Source organism: Zeugodacus cucurbitae, chromosome 3 (assembly GCF_028554725.1).
Source record: "Zeugodacus cucurbitae isolate PBARC_wt_2022May chromosome 3, idZeuCucr1.2, whole genome shotgun sequence".
NCBI classification, from domain to species: domain Eukaryota; kingdom Metazoa; phylum Arthropoda; class Insecta; order Diptera; family Tephritidae; genus Zeugodacus; species Zeugodacus cucurbitae.
In genome coordinates this window covers 59779844-59794076 of record NC_071668.1, presented here as the reverse complement: position 1 = coordinate 59794076, position 14233 = coordinate 59779844, and positions in this window count along the sequence as shown.

Below are 14233 nucleotides of genomic sequence, written 5' to 3'. Positions count from 1 at the left end.
ATTAAACTTAATGCCGAATTTATGGGTAAATTTGTGTGTTATGTAAATAAAATTTCTTCAATAAATTGCGAGAGTATAAAATGTTCGGTTACATCCGAACTTAGCCCTTACTTGTTGATGTTTAATTTTTGCATCTCGCACCACCTTGAACTTCAGAAAGATAACCAATGCTATCAAGGCGAAAATTTTTTGGTTGTCCATGTTCTGCGGCATGCATAAGATAGTTCCATACGAAACGCCTTTTGAGTCATTGGGATATTTGGGTTTGCTCTTTTAAAGGTAGCTAAGCATTGCAAAGCAAAGCAATTAGCAACCCGATACATGTATTGTCATTGTTGCATTGTAATGCAATAATTTATAATTTATGGAGAAATAAAATTTACACTTTAATTTTTTTGCAAATTCGTTAGATCACTGTCAACTTAATATAAACTTTTGAAAACTCAGGTAAGTTTTAAATAATTTTAGCATTTATAACCCCTACTTTGAGTAAACCAAACTGCGATACATATTAATTTGATCGAATTATGAAGGGTTTAAGGCATGTACCATATATTGTACGCCATGCATTTAAGGGTTAAAGCTTGTCTTCATTAACTGACCATTCCTTACCATGACTAATTGTAGGTTTTATAGTGCCTATAAGAATATAACCCTCAATCAGTAAACCTCTCATTGAGTACTTGGTATGAAGACAGTCATTCGAATACTAGCAGACAAGTCTTGAATTGAAAGATGAGCTTAATAACGATATTTAGTAGCCATTAACACGCCACTTATACAGTATTCAATATAAAATTCATGTTTTCATTGTACGCATGTACAATGTGTTAATGTATTCGTATGTATTAAGAATATTTTATACTTTTCAAATAAATGATAGTCTCCAAACTTTGGTTTCCATATATAAATACATATGTACCTTCACATACATATCTAGCTACATTGCAATAATTATGAGAATATATTTCTTATTTGGTTAAACTGTTGTATTATATTGGTAGGATTTTGGGCGTATACTTTGTGACAGCTTGTAAGCATATTCTCTGCAGACTTGTGAGTTTAGTGAAAATCACATAGCGGGAGGTGTTGATAAATTAGAAGATTAATGGCTTAGTAGATTAATGCAGACTTGGAATAAGGGATAGGCAGCGGTTTATAGTAAATGAATAGAAGAGAAAATAATAATATATAATAAAATAAAGCTAAACAGATTTATAGTTTTGAAAATGCATGGTTCTCAGAAAAAATTGTGTAATCAAAAAATTATTTCAACCTTCATTAGTGCAAGGTATAAACATTTCATGTCCCTTGTTTCTTTATAATAATAACATCAATATAAGCGTTTTATGATAATAATCAAATATTTGTTTTTGTGTTGAAAATATTTATTTTTTTCTTTGGCTGAAACGTTTATCTATACAGAATTAATATTAAGAAGATTAATAATTTATTGCAATATGTTCATAGAAAAATTTCTTACATTTGTACAAATTCATTTTACATATATTGATATATACACGAATCGTCAATAATTTATTTTATAGTTGGTATAAATTAATTTTTGAAATTTAAATAAAAATAAAATTTGAAAAAATTCTTGCCTACCGTGTTATATTTGCTTATAATATTTTTAGACCCAAAATATTTATCGCCTTTTATTTGTTTGTACTATACAAATAACCCATTTTCAATTTGCAGTTCATGATATCACTTTCAATGCCAGCATGTTTGTAGGCCATAAATTATTGGTAAAAATAAGACAAAAGCTTTTGCACATACACATGTTTACACGACAATATCTGACAACAATGATGCTATTCATATGCCCAGTGGTTTATTTATGGCCTACACTGCGTATACGTGATTTATTGACATACCAAAATGGTGCACCACTAGCAGACTGACCTAGTCAATGATTTGTTGAAAGCTTTTCATTTCATTTTTCCTATACTTGGACAAGTTTAAATAGATATATGGAAACGATTGAGAGCACAGAAATGTCCATCGGAAAATGATACTAGTATTTGTGCTGCAGATAGTTTCACGATTTGAAGAATTTTTTATAATCAAAAATTTGTGCTGAACATTTTTTTTAATAAACACAGCTTGAATAAGCTTTTTCAGCACTTACTGATTGAATTTTTTGATTATATTCAATATTAATTTCACGATACTACAAGCTTATGATATTTTAGACACTTTTATGGAAAATTAATTACAATTAATTACGGAACAATCTGACTGAAGAATTTTATAGAGAACAACCAAGTTACCAAAGTATTCTATAAGCAAAACAAACTTTAAAACTTTTATGTGATTTTCATATCGGTACAGACTTATATGGCATTATTATTAACTAAATTTTCGACCAACCTCCGTGTTAGATTTGCAATAATGTGTTGAATGTTTTGTACTCTCTATTAATACTGTGTTTAATGAAGTGAAAAGTTTTTATAAATTTTGAATAATGACAAAACTTTCCACACCAATTTCACAAAACACACCAGCACACAATGAAGTCTACGCCACGTGAAGGGATAAGAAAATAGACAGGCAAAAGTGTTTTCAAAGTATGTTGAAATTTGATTAGGAGCTGAGATTGAAGGGGTGCCAAAGTAATGAAAATCAGTAGCAAAGTAAAATCAAATAAAAAACCAAACACAAAAGATGCTAAAGGAATGAGTTAAAAGGTTAGTGGAAGTATGGCTTTCAACAGTGCTAATGAAGAAGTAAATGCTCTTTTGTCAAATTTCAAGCTGCTGATTAAAAAGGTTTCGATTTTCTCATTTCCCTCTTTTCAATATTGAGCTGTTTTTTTTCCAATTTAAGGGGATATACCAGTGTAAATATGCGAAACAAAATGTGTTTTTTTAGGTAAAGAAATGCTAATTTTTTAATGACAATTGACAATTTTCAACCAATTAAAAAGGTCGTAGGTCATTGTATGGTAAATATATTCAAGAATACTCAATATAAATTTGAAGCCGATCGGTCAATTTCTCCTTGAGTTATAACGTCAGCAGTTTTGAGAAATGACGTTTCAAGAAAAATGAGTTTAAGGTTTCGTCTATGCGTCTTATGCCTGCGAGCGGTCGCTCTTTAGAACGCTGTCATTTAAAAACTATTCAAGATACGATCTTACCGCTTTCACAGAGGATTTTGAAAATAGAAACTATCGAATAAGCAAAGAATAAAAAAATCGATTTTTTGAAAATGTCCACTGGTATAGCCCCTTAACATTGTTCATTTTGTGACATTTAAACTGCTTCATTTCCCTTTTTGAAAAATCTATTTTTTTGAGAATGTAATTAGTAAATAGTAAATGAGATTTAAAAAATGCATACTAAAAAAATCCAATACATAAAAGACAATTAAAAGGTACTTAATTAAAATAAAAGCATTCCTTCCCTTCTTCTTACAAAGCTTGATTCAAGCCCTCAAACCACAGCAAAAACCAAAAAGAGCAGTACCAATGGTAAGAAAATAACAAAAAGTCAAAGTAAAATTAATACTGAATAAAACGAAGTATATATATATAAAATCCACACCGCAGCAAAGTGCAACGAAATGTGAGAAGAGAAAATACATTGAGCTGCAGTTCAGTAAAAAAAATGTTTCTGTACCTGCTCTCAAAAGTAACTGCTAGCAGACGTAGTGAAACCAGTCAGCCAGCAAAAATGTTAAACCTTTGCCACTTACCACACCGAAACAAGTTTGGACGCTTGCAAGGTCGGATGTTAAGTCATGCTCAATTCGCCTGCAACTCAAGCGTGTGGCAGCAGAGCTCGAGGAAAAACAACATATATAAACCAATTGAAATTGCATAAAGGCGTAAAAATTTAACTAGCGAGCGTTTGAAATTGTGCTGGTATGGAGCATTTTTAGAGTGTTTAGAAAAAATGCCGTAGTTGCCGCCCATACCACCACCATTAATAAATTGCTTAATGGCAAGAGCGGCTTTTGGTATGCATGTATGTGGAGCTAGTTTTACCTTGTCCAGATTAGTTTTCTCCAGATCGCATTTATAGTATGCAAGGTGTTCAACCTTGCAACCTTGACTTGTGTTATATGTATAGGGTAAATTTGAAATTGCAAATTTAAAATTACAAAAAAAAAAGAAAATTATAAAAAATTGATAATTTCTACAGACATTTAAATTAAAAATTCTTCAATTATTTTTTTTTTTATTTTTAAACATATTTATTGTCGTAAGAGTTTCGAAATGTATTCACTCCAACGATTTGATAATCGTCAAGGAAAAGAAATGCATCGAAAATTCATTAGACTACTAGCGCAAATGAAATATGAAGGATTTTTGGAAATTATAAATTGGTTATGACGAAATACTAATCCTTACAATGCATCCAGTTATTTATCCACAATCATAATGCAAATGCAAATATGAAATTTATATTCTAATTTTCATAAATACATGACACATGAACTTTTTGATAAATACACAATACTTAAATTTATGGTATTGACTAAACAAATAAATCTGTAAATTAATAAACTTAAACCCTGAAATTTAACCCTGCATTACTAACCTCAAATCATGTCGCATGGTTACTAACCATGGGTCTTATCGACTCTCATTTGTATTATCTATTGAAATCGTTTAAACTTATAAATTGCTAAACGTATACGTCTTTTAGTATATTGCATTATTTTATTGTTAAATTTATAAAATGATGTGTTAAAAAATTAATTTATATACTTAAATTGAAATTAAGTTTGTATTCATTACAACATAGCTAAAAAAAATAAAAAAAAAAGTTATCCAGCCAGATTCCGCATAAAATGATAAGTTTTAAAGATATTGACTTCAAATAAAGTGCATTTGAAACCTGAAATATAAAAGTAAAATGTTAAAAAGAAAACTTGGAATGACTAATGCAAAAATTTTTCAATTATGTACTGTAAATGTTACCTTTTATTCGGAATTTGTATCGAACATATCGTAATAAATGTCTTTCTCTTGGGGGGAAGCAATGCAATTTGAGCACAGTATACAACAGTGCTTCTGGCAAATATATTTTCCACATTTTGAGCACTTGGTTTTGGTTTTGCGATCTTGTTTGTAATCACAAATCTGGCAGCGGCCTCTTTTCAATTGTTTCGTAGGTGGCTCTTCTTCCTCCACCTTCTTCAACGGCTTTGCAAATTTTGAGCAGCTTGCTTTCAGATTTTTTGGCAAAGTTAATATTTTATAACGTTTTTGAATATTTGCCTGTACAAGATCCATTGCCAAATCCTTTATAAAAACATATCTTTTTTTGTACTCTGCTGCTGTGTTTTGAGTACAGAGTAAAATAACTCTAGCATTTATAGCAGCCATATTCATAAGTGAATAAAATATTACTAAAGGTCAACGCCGACAGTTTCTGGCTACGCTATATCCAGCACCCAACTGATCAGTTACATCCACTCCTCCTTTCGTATGATTGTAGAAATCTATAATGTCTGGCAAACACTTAGGGCCATCTAATACCTTACCGGTCTTGTGAAACGTTGAGAGGAGAAGGACGCATTTATTTTTTTTTTTTTTTGGTATGTAAGAGAGAATTGTAGATTTTTTTGTATAGCCAAAGATTGTTGAATACATTACACTTTTTTAGCGTTTGAAAACATGGGTGGCAAGAATCTTTTGTTTTTTCGGATAGTTCCAACTAACGTGGTATTCTTTGATAGCAAAAACTCTGCCAATGCATAGGTTGTGAACCAGTTATCTATTGTTATAGAGCGTCTTGTAGATGATTTGTTATTCTCTTAACCACCTCTTCGGGCTTATTCGAAATATTAAATGGACCAAGTGCTTGCTGTTCGCAATAGACTTCTAACTTAGATGTGTAGTAAGTTTCCGAATCAACTACTGCAAAAATTTTTATACCATATTTTGCTGGCTTACTTGGTATGTATTGCCTAAAACTGCATCTTCCACGGAAGTTTTCCAATTTCTCATTCACTGTTATAAAACTGCCACAGTTGTAAAATTTCATGCAATTGTTATTGAAAATTTATGAAATGTGTATTATTTATTTCGTAATTTTTATTAAAACGTTATAACTAATCTGGGTCTAATAGACCCATAATATTTATTACACTATTGCTAACTATGGGTCTAATCGACTCAGGCTATTTTTTAAAACAATTTTTTATGCATAATATTTTACATGTTTCTTATTCTTATTGTTTATAAATGTTTAAATATGTACAAATTTAGATTACACATATATCTTGCGTTAAAAAATATTCTTTATTTTTTGTTAATTTAAAAAGTTTGCGTGTCTGGGTCGATTCGACCCTAAGGTTAGTAATGGAGGGTTAAAAGAATTATGAATTTAAATTGTAATAAGTATTAATTCCATTGAATTTATTCTCATAACTTCAATAATTATTTAATGATAGTAAATACATTTTATTTCAGACTCAGTACTAATTGGACATCACTGGCTTTTAAGTATAACATAAGACAGTATTCGCACACTTAAATATATATTTAAATATATTTTTATACTCTCGCAACAAATGTTGCTAAAGAGAGTATTATAGTTTTGTTCACATGACGGTTGTTTGTAACACCCAAAACCAAACGAGTTAGATATAGGGTTATATATACCAAAGTGATCAGGGTGAAGAGTGGAGTTCAAATCCGAATGTCTGTCTGTCCGTCCGTCCGTTTGTGCAAGCTGTAACTTGAGTAAAAATTAAGATATCTTGATGAAACTTGGCACACTTATTTCTTGGCACCATAGGAAGGTTGCTTTCGAAAATGAGCAAAATCGCACCACTGCCACGCCCACAAAATGGCGAAAACCACCACCAAAAAATATCAAAAAATACCAAAAAATACCAGAAAAGTGGTGAAAGTGGATGGAATTCTATTTATACATGTTGGTGCTATCGAGCACTAACATTTTCATCCATCCACCATCACTCCACGATCACCAGGAGCGCGACAATCACCAAAAAATCGATTTTTTCACGACACGCCAATGTATCAAAATGCACCAAAATGCACCAAAAAATACCAAAAAAGTGGTGAAAGTGGGTAGGCCCACAAAATGGCGAAAACCGAAAACACATAAAGTGCCATAACTAAGCCATAAATAAAGCTATGGAAATAAAATTTGGTATGAAGGATCGTACTATGAAGGGACATATTTGGATGTAAATTTTTTGGGGAAGTGGGTGTGGCCCCGCCCCCTACTAAGTTTTTTGTACATATCTCGCAAACCAATAGAGCTATATAAACCAAACTTTCTGCAGTCGTTTAGCCACTTCCATATACAGTCCAAAAATGAAAGAAATCGGATAATAACCACGCCCACCTCCCATACAAAGGTTAGGTTGAAAATTCCTAAAAGTGGGTTAACTCTCTAAGGAACAACGTCAGAAACACTAAATTTCACATAAGAAATGGCAGATGAAAGCTGCACTCAAATTTTTTTACAAAATGGAAAATGGGCGTGGCGTCGCCCACTTATGGGTCAAAAACCATATCTCAGGAACTACTCAACCGATTTCAATAACACTTGGTTTGTAATAGTTTGCTTACATCCCAATGATATCTTGTGAAAATAGGCCAAATCGCTTCACAACCACTCCTACTTCCTATATACCAGAACTTTGAAGACAATCTGAATCGTTTACTTTACAATATATAAAGTAAGCACTAGTGAAGATATCGGTGCAGAACTTTGCACAAATACTATGTTAATAGTGTGGCAGTCGCATTCTAAAAATCGCCGAAATCGGATCATAGGTTTTTAAGGCCCCATATATCGAACACGAGGACCTCGGTGCTTCTAACCTAATATTATGGTTTCCAACTTTCAATTGACTTTATGCAATATATATGACGAATATGTGGGTCAAGTTGTGTATTATATAATATAAATAAAGTTAAATAAATTAATTGCGAGAGTATAAAATGTTCGGTTACACTCGAACTTAGCCCTTCCTTACTTGTTTTTAAATTTGATTTTTTTAAATGTCGCACTAGTAAGGAGGGTAGCACTATCAGGTTGTAGCACTATTGAATTTTTAAAGCAGCAGTAGTAGCAGAAGTATGAAGGAAGAAAAATACATAGACAAATTCTTTCATCAAGTATGTATCCCATTATTTACACCTTTTTGAATATCTGCAACGCGTAAAAGTAAAGAGCTATTATCATGGTATCAAAACGTGATGTTTGGCTTGAAAGACAGCGGTCCAAGTAAAATAAATGGGTGGAAATTAGCTGAGCATACGATGAAAGTATCTTCATCAAGTTGTTATTGGGGTGAGTATGCACGAGAGTAAGCACGATTATGTGGTCAGAAACTACAAAATACCACGACGTATACGCAACAATGTCCTCACGACTTCGAATGATTAAAAAATATACTTTCTTCCACCAAAAAGCTATATGTATATATATAAGCAGCGACACGTTTCGGCACAAAAGAAATTTGCAAGGCAGTTCAGCTCAGGTTAAGTGCCGCTAGGTGGCAACACGGGTACTTAAATGAGTCAGCTTAAGATTCAATACTTTCGCAATAGTATAGTATATTTGTAACATCATACCGATGGGAGATTTTAGAGTATACTTTTTTCAAAAATATCCTTTGAAAGCGGTAAGGTCGTATTTTGAATAGTTTTTGAATGGCAGCGTTCTAAAGAGCGACCGCTCGCAGGCATAAAACGCCATAGTCGAAACTTTAAACGCGTTTTTCTCGCAACTACATTTCTCAAAACTGCTGATATCATAACTAGTAGCCGCTGTCTTTTTATTCGCTGAACTATGTCAATGTCGTCGTATAAATCGTACAGCTCATCATTCCATCGTCTGCGGTATTCGCCAATGTTCTGAGGACCATAAATCTTGCGCAAAATTTTCCTCTCGAAAACTCCTAGTGTCGTCTCATCTGATGTTGACATCGTCCAAGCTTCTGCACCACAAAGCAGGACAGGAATAATAAGCGACTTGTAGAGTTTGATTTTGATTCGTTGAGAGAAGTCTTTACTTTTCAATTGCCTACTCAGTCCAAATTAGCACCTGTTGGCAAGAGTGATGCTGGTTCGCAAGTATACGAAATTATCTACGATCTCGAAGTTATGACTGTCAACAATGACGTGGGAGCCAAGACGTGAATGCGCTGACTATTTGTTTGATGACAGTAAATATTTCGCCTTGTCCTCATTCACCACCAGACCCATTCGCTTCGCTTCCTTATCGATCGAGTACTTTTTAAAAAAAAAAATTCTCGTAATTCTACTAATTTTTCATTTTAAGCAAAGAGAAACTTAGAAATGCGGACTTTTTTATGTTAGACTCAGGTTCTTGATTTAACCAGAAAAAGTGCACTTTGCTTTAGGCTTCTCTAGGCAACTAGAGATTGGAGAATTGTTTCTGTTGTTGTTGTAAATCAAATACGTCTTTATTTATAGACACTAAACAATTTCAACTTTTATTATTTCAGCAAATTTACACTCTTTGAGTTCTTCTGAGCGCTGCATACTAACCACTACCTTTTAACTAGCTATGCCCATTTTTTCTCCGTCAAGGGAATGCTGAAGCATGGTACTTTGCATATCTGCTATGAACTCGTTTGTGTATATTTTCAGATTACAGGTGTGATAGTTCGTGTGAAGTGCTGCTCTAGTTAAAGTGAATGCTGCAAAACTAGTATGCAAAGAAAGTGTGGGAAAAGAGAAATGCGGAAATCTGCTTTGAATCTAAAACCACAAAGTCCCTTTAAGCTGTGTTTTCGCTTCAACGGTCTTTCCTGGAAATAATTTTTACAAATACGAAGAATCTCATCAAAATATCAAGTCGACCAAAAAAAAAGCAAGTCAGAATTAAAGATGCAAGTGAAGAAGAATTTCTAAATATGTGATAATTTTACCAATTTATTGTGGATACATTTCCCAAGCCAACCTAACATAGGCCTATACCCTATAATAGAAATTTAAAACAAAACTTCATACGTATGTAAATTGCTGTTAATATAAAAACATGCCTTTTAGAGATATAGTGTTGATTAAGTTTATAATGCTACAGATTTTTTGTAATTAAATATAATCTATGAGATAACATACTAAGCACTTATGCGCTTACTTAAGAGTTTGATACGCTAACTGATGTATACCATCAGATTATGTTCTTTTCAAGAAATATATGCCCCCACTGGTGCTATTAATACATTAGCTGCATGCTTAGTCAAATTTGTCAGATACTTGTGTGTGCGTTTCCGAATTTTAACACCTGCTGAAATAAATATTTTGCTGGAAATTTTAATTAAGGCTTTATGGCTAATAAATGAATATACACAAAATTTGGGAAACTTTTATGATTGGTAATGATGGAAGTATTAAGCCCATGCAAAATTCACTTTAATATTGAGTATTTTTTTACTTGTTTACCTTTTTAATACTCATTCAGCCTCGTGTTGGGTCCAAGCTCGATTCTAATGTCTTTTTTACTCTCGCAACAAAGTTGCTACGAGAGTATTATAGTTTTGTTCACATAACGGTTGTTTGTAACACCTAAAACTAAAAGAGTTAGATATAGAGTCATATATACCAAAGCGATCAGGATGACGAGTGGACTTGAAATCCGGATGTCTGTCCGTCCGTCCGTCTGTCCGTCTGTCTGTCTGTCCGTCCGTGCAAGCTGTAACTTGAGTAAACATTTAGATATCTTGACGAAACTTGGCAAAAATATTCCTTGGGACCATGATAGGGTTGCTTTCGAAAATGGGCGAAATCGGTCAACTACAACGCCCACAAAATAGCGAAAACCGAAAACACATAAAGTATCATAACTAAGCTATAAATAAAGTTATACAAGTAAAATTTGGAATAAAGGATCGCACTAGGAAGGGACATATTTGGATGCAATTTTTTTGGGTAAGTGGACGTGGTCCCGCCCCCAAATCGGTTATTTGTATATATCTCGCAAACCAATGAAGCTATATAAACCAAACTTTCTGCAGTCAATTCTCTTACGTACCCCACCACACACTATGAAATCAGTTGAAATCGGATAATAACCACGCCCACCTCCCATACAAAGGTTAGGTTGAAAATTACTATAAGTGGGGTATCTCACTAACGAAAAACTTCAGAAACAGAAGAAATAGCAGAAAGAAGCTGCACTCAGAATTTTTTACAAAATGGAAAATGGGCGTGGCATCGCCTACTTATGGGTCAAAAACCATATCTCTGGAACTACTCGACCGATTCGAATGAAATTCGGTATATAATATTTTCTTGACACTCTGATAACACGGATAAAAAATGAGCGAAATCGGTTCACAACCACGAATACTTTCCTTATAACTCAATTTGGAATTCCATCTCATTCCTTCACTTTATAATGTAAACATAAGGAACCAATGAAGATAGCGGAATAAAACTTTACACAAATAGCGCATATTATCTCTGGCTTCACTTGTGAAAAAATTTTCGAAAAGGGACTATAACTTTTCAAGCCCCAGATATCGAACATGTAGAACTCACCCCCTAAGGGTAGATTTTTACAGAAAAATTAGTAAATCTTTCAGATAATTTCATATAATTCAGAGGAAATTTTTTTCTCCTAATTGTGTGTCTCTGTTCCAAAAATTATTAAAATCGGATCGGAACTTCCCCGAGCTCACATATACCTGATTATGTGCGGGTTTAATTCAGGAATTACCTCAGTTCCCGTTAACTATATATGACGACTTTCGTTATTCTATTAAACCTTATGCCGAATTTATGAGTTAATTTGTATGAATTGAATTGCGAGAGTATAAAATGTTCAGTTACACCCGAACTTAGCCATTCCTTACTTGTTTTAATTCTCTTAATACATTTTTCGCATTCATGTTTGCTGTATAAACAAGTAAGGAAGGGCTAAGTTCGGGTGTAACCGAACATTTTATACTCTCGCAATTTATTGATGTAATTTTATAAAGATAACACAATTCGACGCATATATTGGGTATAAAGTTCAATAGAATAACGAAAATCATCATAAATAGTATATGGGGACTGAGGTAATTCCTAAACCGATTTCACTCGTTTTCACCACCAAGATACAATGAATCGAAGACTATCCGCTCTCTTAATTTAATATTACTTATAATTAGGGGTATGGGATCTGGGAGAAGTTATGACCCGATTTTTACCATTTCAGGTACAGAGAGAAACTGTTATAAGAAAAAAATCAGAGGGAATGAATTACATTAAGATATCTGAGGGATTTACCTAAGTATATTTTCGGGGAAAAATTACCCTTAGGCACTGAGTTCTTCATGTTCGATATCAGGGGTCTTGAAAAGTCATTGTTCGATTTTGACAATTTTTTCACAAGTGATGCAACAGATCATATACAGTGTTTGTGTAAAGTTTTATTTCGCTATCTTCATTGGTTCCTAATGTATATATTATAAAGTGAAGGAATAAGATGAAATTCAAAAATGAGTTATATGGGAAGTTGTCGTGGTTGTGAACCAATTTCGTCCATTTTTCACACGTGTCATCAGGGTGTCAAGAAAATATTATATACCGAATTTCATTGAAATCTGTCTAGTAGTTCCTGAGATATGGTTTTTGACCCATAAGTGGGCGACGCCAAGCCCATTTTCCATTTTGTAAAAAAATCTCAGTGCAGCTTCCTTCTGCCATTTCTTATGTAAAAATTGGTGTTTCTGACGTTTTTCGTTAGTGAGTTAACGCACTTTTAGTAATTTTCAACCTAACCTTTGTATGGGAGGTGGGTGTGGTTATTATCCGATTTCTTTCATTTTTGGACTGTATAAGGAAATGGCTTAAAGGAAAGTTTGGCTTATATAGCTTTATTGGTTTGCACGTTATATACAAAAAACCTATTTGGGGGTGGGGTCACACCCACTTTTCCATAAAAATTACATCCAAATGTGCCCCTCCCTAATGGGATCATATGTTCCAAATTTCATTTTCATAACCTTAATTATGGCTTAGTTATGACACTGTATAGGTTTTCGGTTTCCGCCATTTAAGGGCGTGGCAGTGGACCGATTTTCGAAAGCAACCTCCTCAGGGTACCAAGGAACATATATTCCAAGTTTCATTAAGATATCTTAATTATTACTCAAGTTATCGCTTGCACGGACAGACGGACGGACAGACATCCAGATTTCAACTCCACTCGTCATCCTGATCATTTATACATATATAACCTTATATCTAACTCTTTTATTTCTTGGTGACACAAACAACCGTTAGGTGAACAAAACTATTATACTCTGTGCAACAGGTTGCGAGAGTATAAAAAGGCAAGCCCTTCATTTATCTGACCTATTGACTTTCAATTCACATTCGCTTATGGGTCAAAAACCATATCTCAGGAACTACTCAACCGATTTCAATTAAACTCGGTTAATAATACTTTCTTGACACCCGGATGACACGGATGATAAATGAGCGAAATCGGTTCACAACCACGACTACTTTCTATATAACTCAATTTTGAATTCCATCTGATTCCTTCACTTCATAATGTATACATAATGAACCGATGAAGATAGCGGAATAAAACTTTATACAAATACTGTATTTAAGCTGTGGCTTCACTTGTGAAAAAATTGTCGAAATCGTACTTAAACTTTTCAAGACCCCGGATATCGAACATGAAGAACTCAGTGGTTTTAATGTAATTGAAAGGAAATTGTTTTCTTCTAATAGTTTGGTTAAAATCGGGTCATAAATTCCCATATACCATATTCATAGGTTTTTCATAAATACGGTGGACATATATCGGTTAATATATGAGATATCTTAGCAAAAAAGTGAGCGTATAGTCTTGGATATTATGTACTTTGGAGGTGAAAATCAGTGAAATCGATTCAGGAATTACCTCAGCCCTTGTATACTATATATGATGATTTTCGTTATTCTATTCGACTTTATGCCGAATATGTGATCCCAATTGTGTTTTGTCAAAATAGAATTACATAAATAAATTGCGAGAGCATTAAACGTTCGATTACACCCGAACTTAGCCCTTCCTAACTTGTTTTTTTTTATTTTTTTGCAGTTCTTTTGTTACCTTCTATAGTAATTTGTTCGTATCGCCAATGTTTATTAGAGCTTTACGGTTATTGCTTGTACTACAGTGCTTGCTTTGTATTACAAGTCGACAAAACTTACCTCTTCTTGATGCTTCACGCTTATGATGTTGAGATACATTTATATTTGCTATGAATTGTGCTATAACCC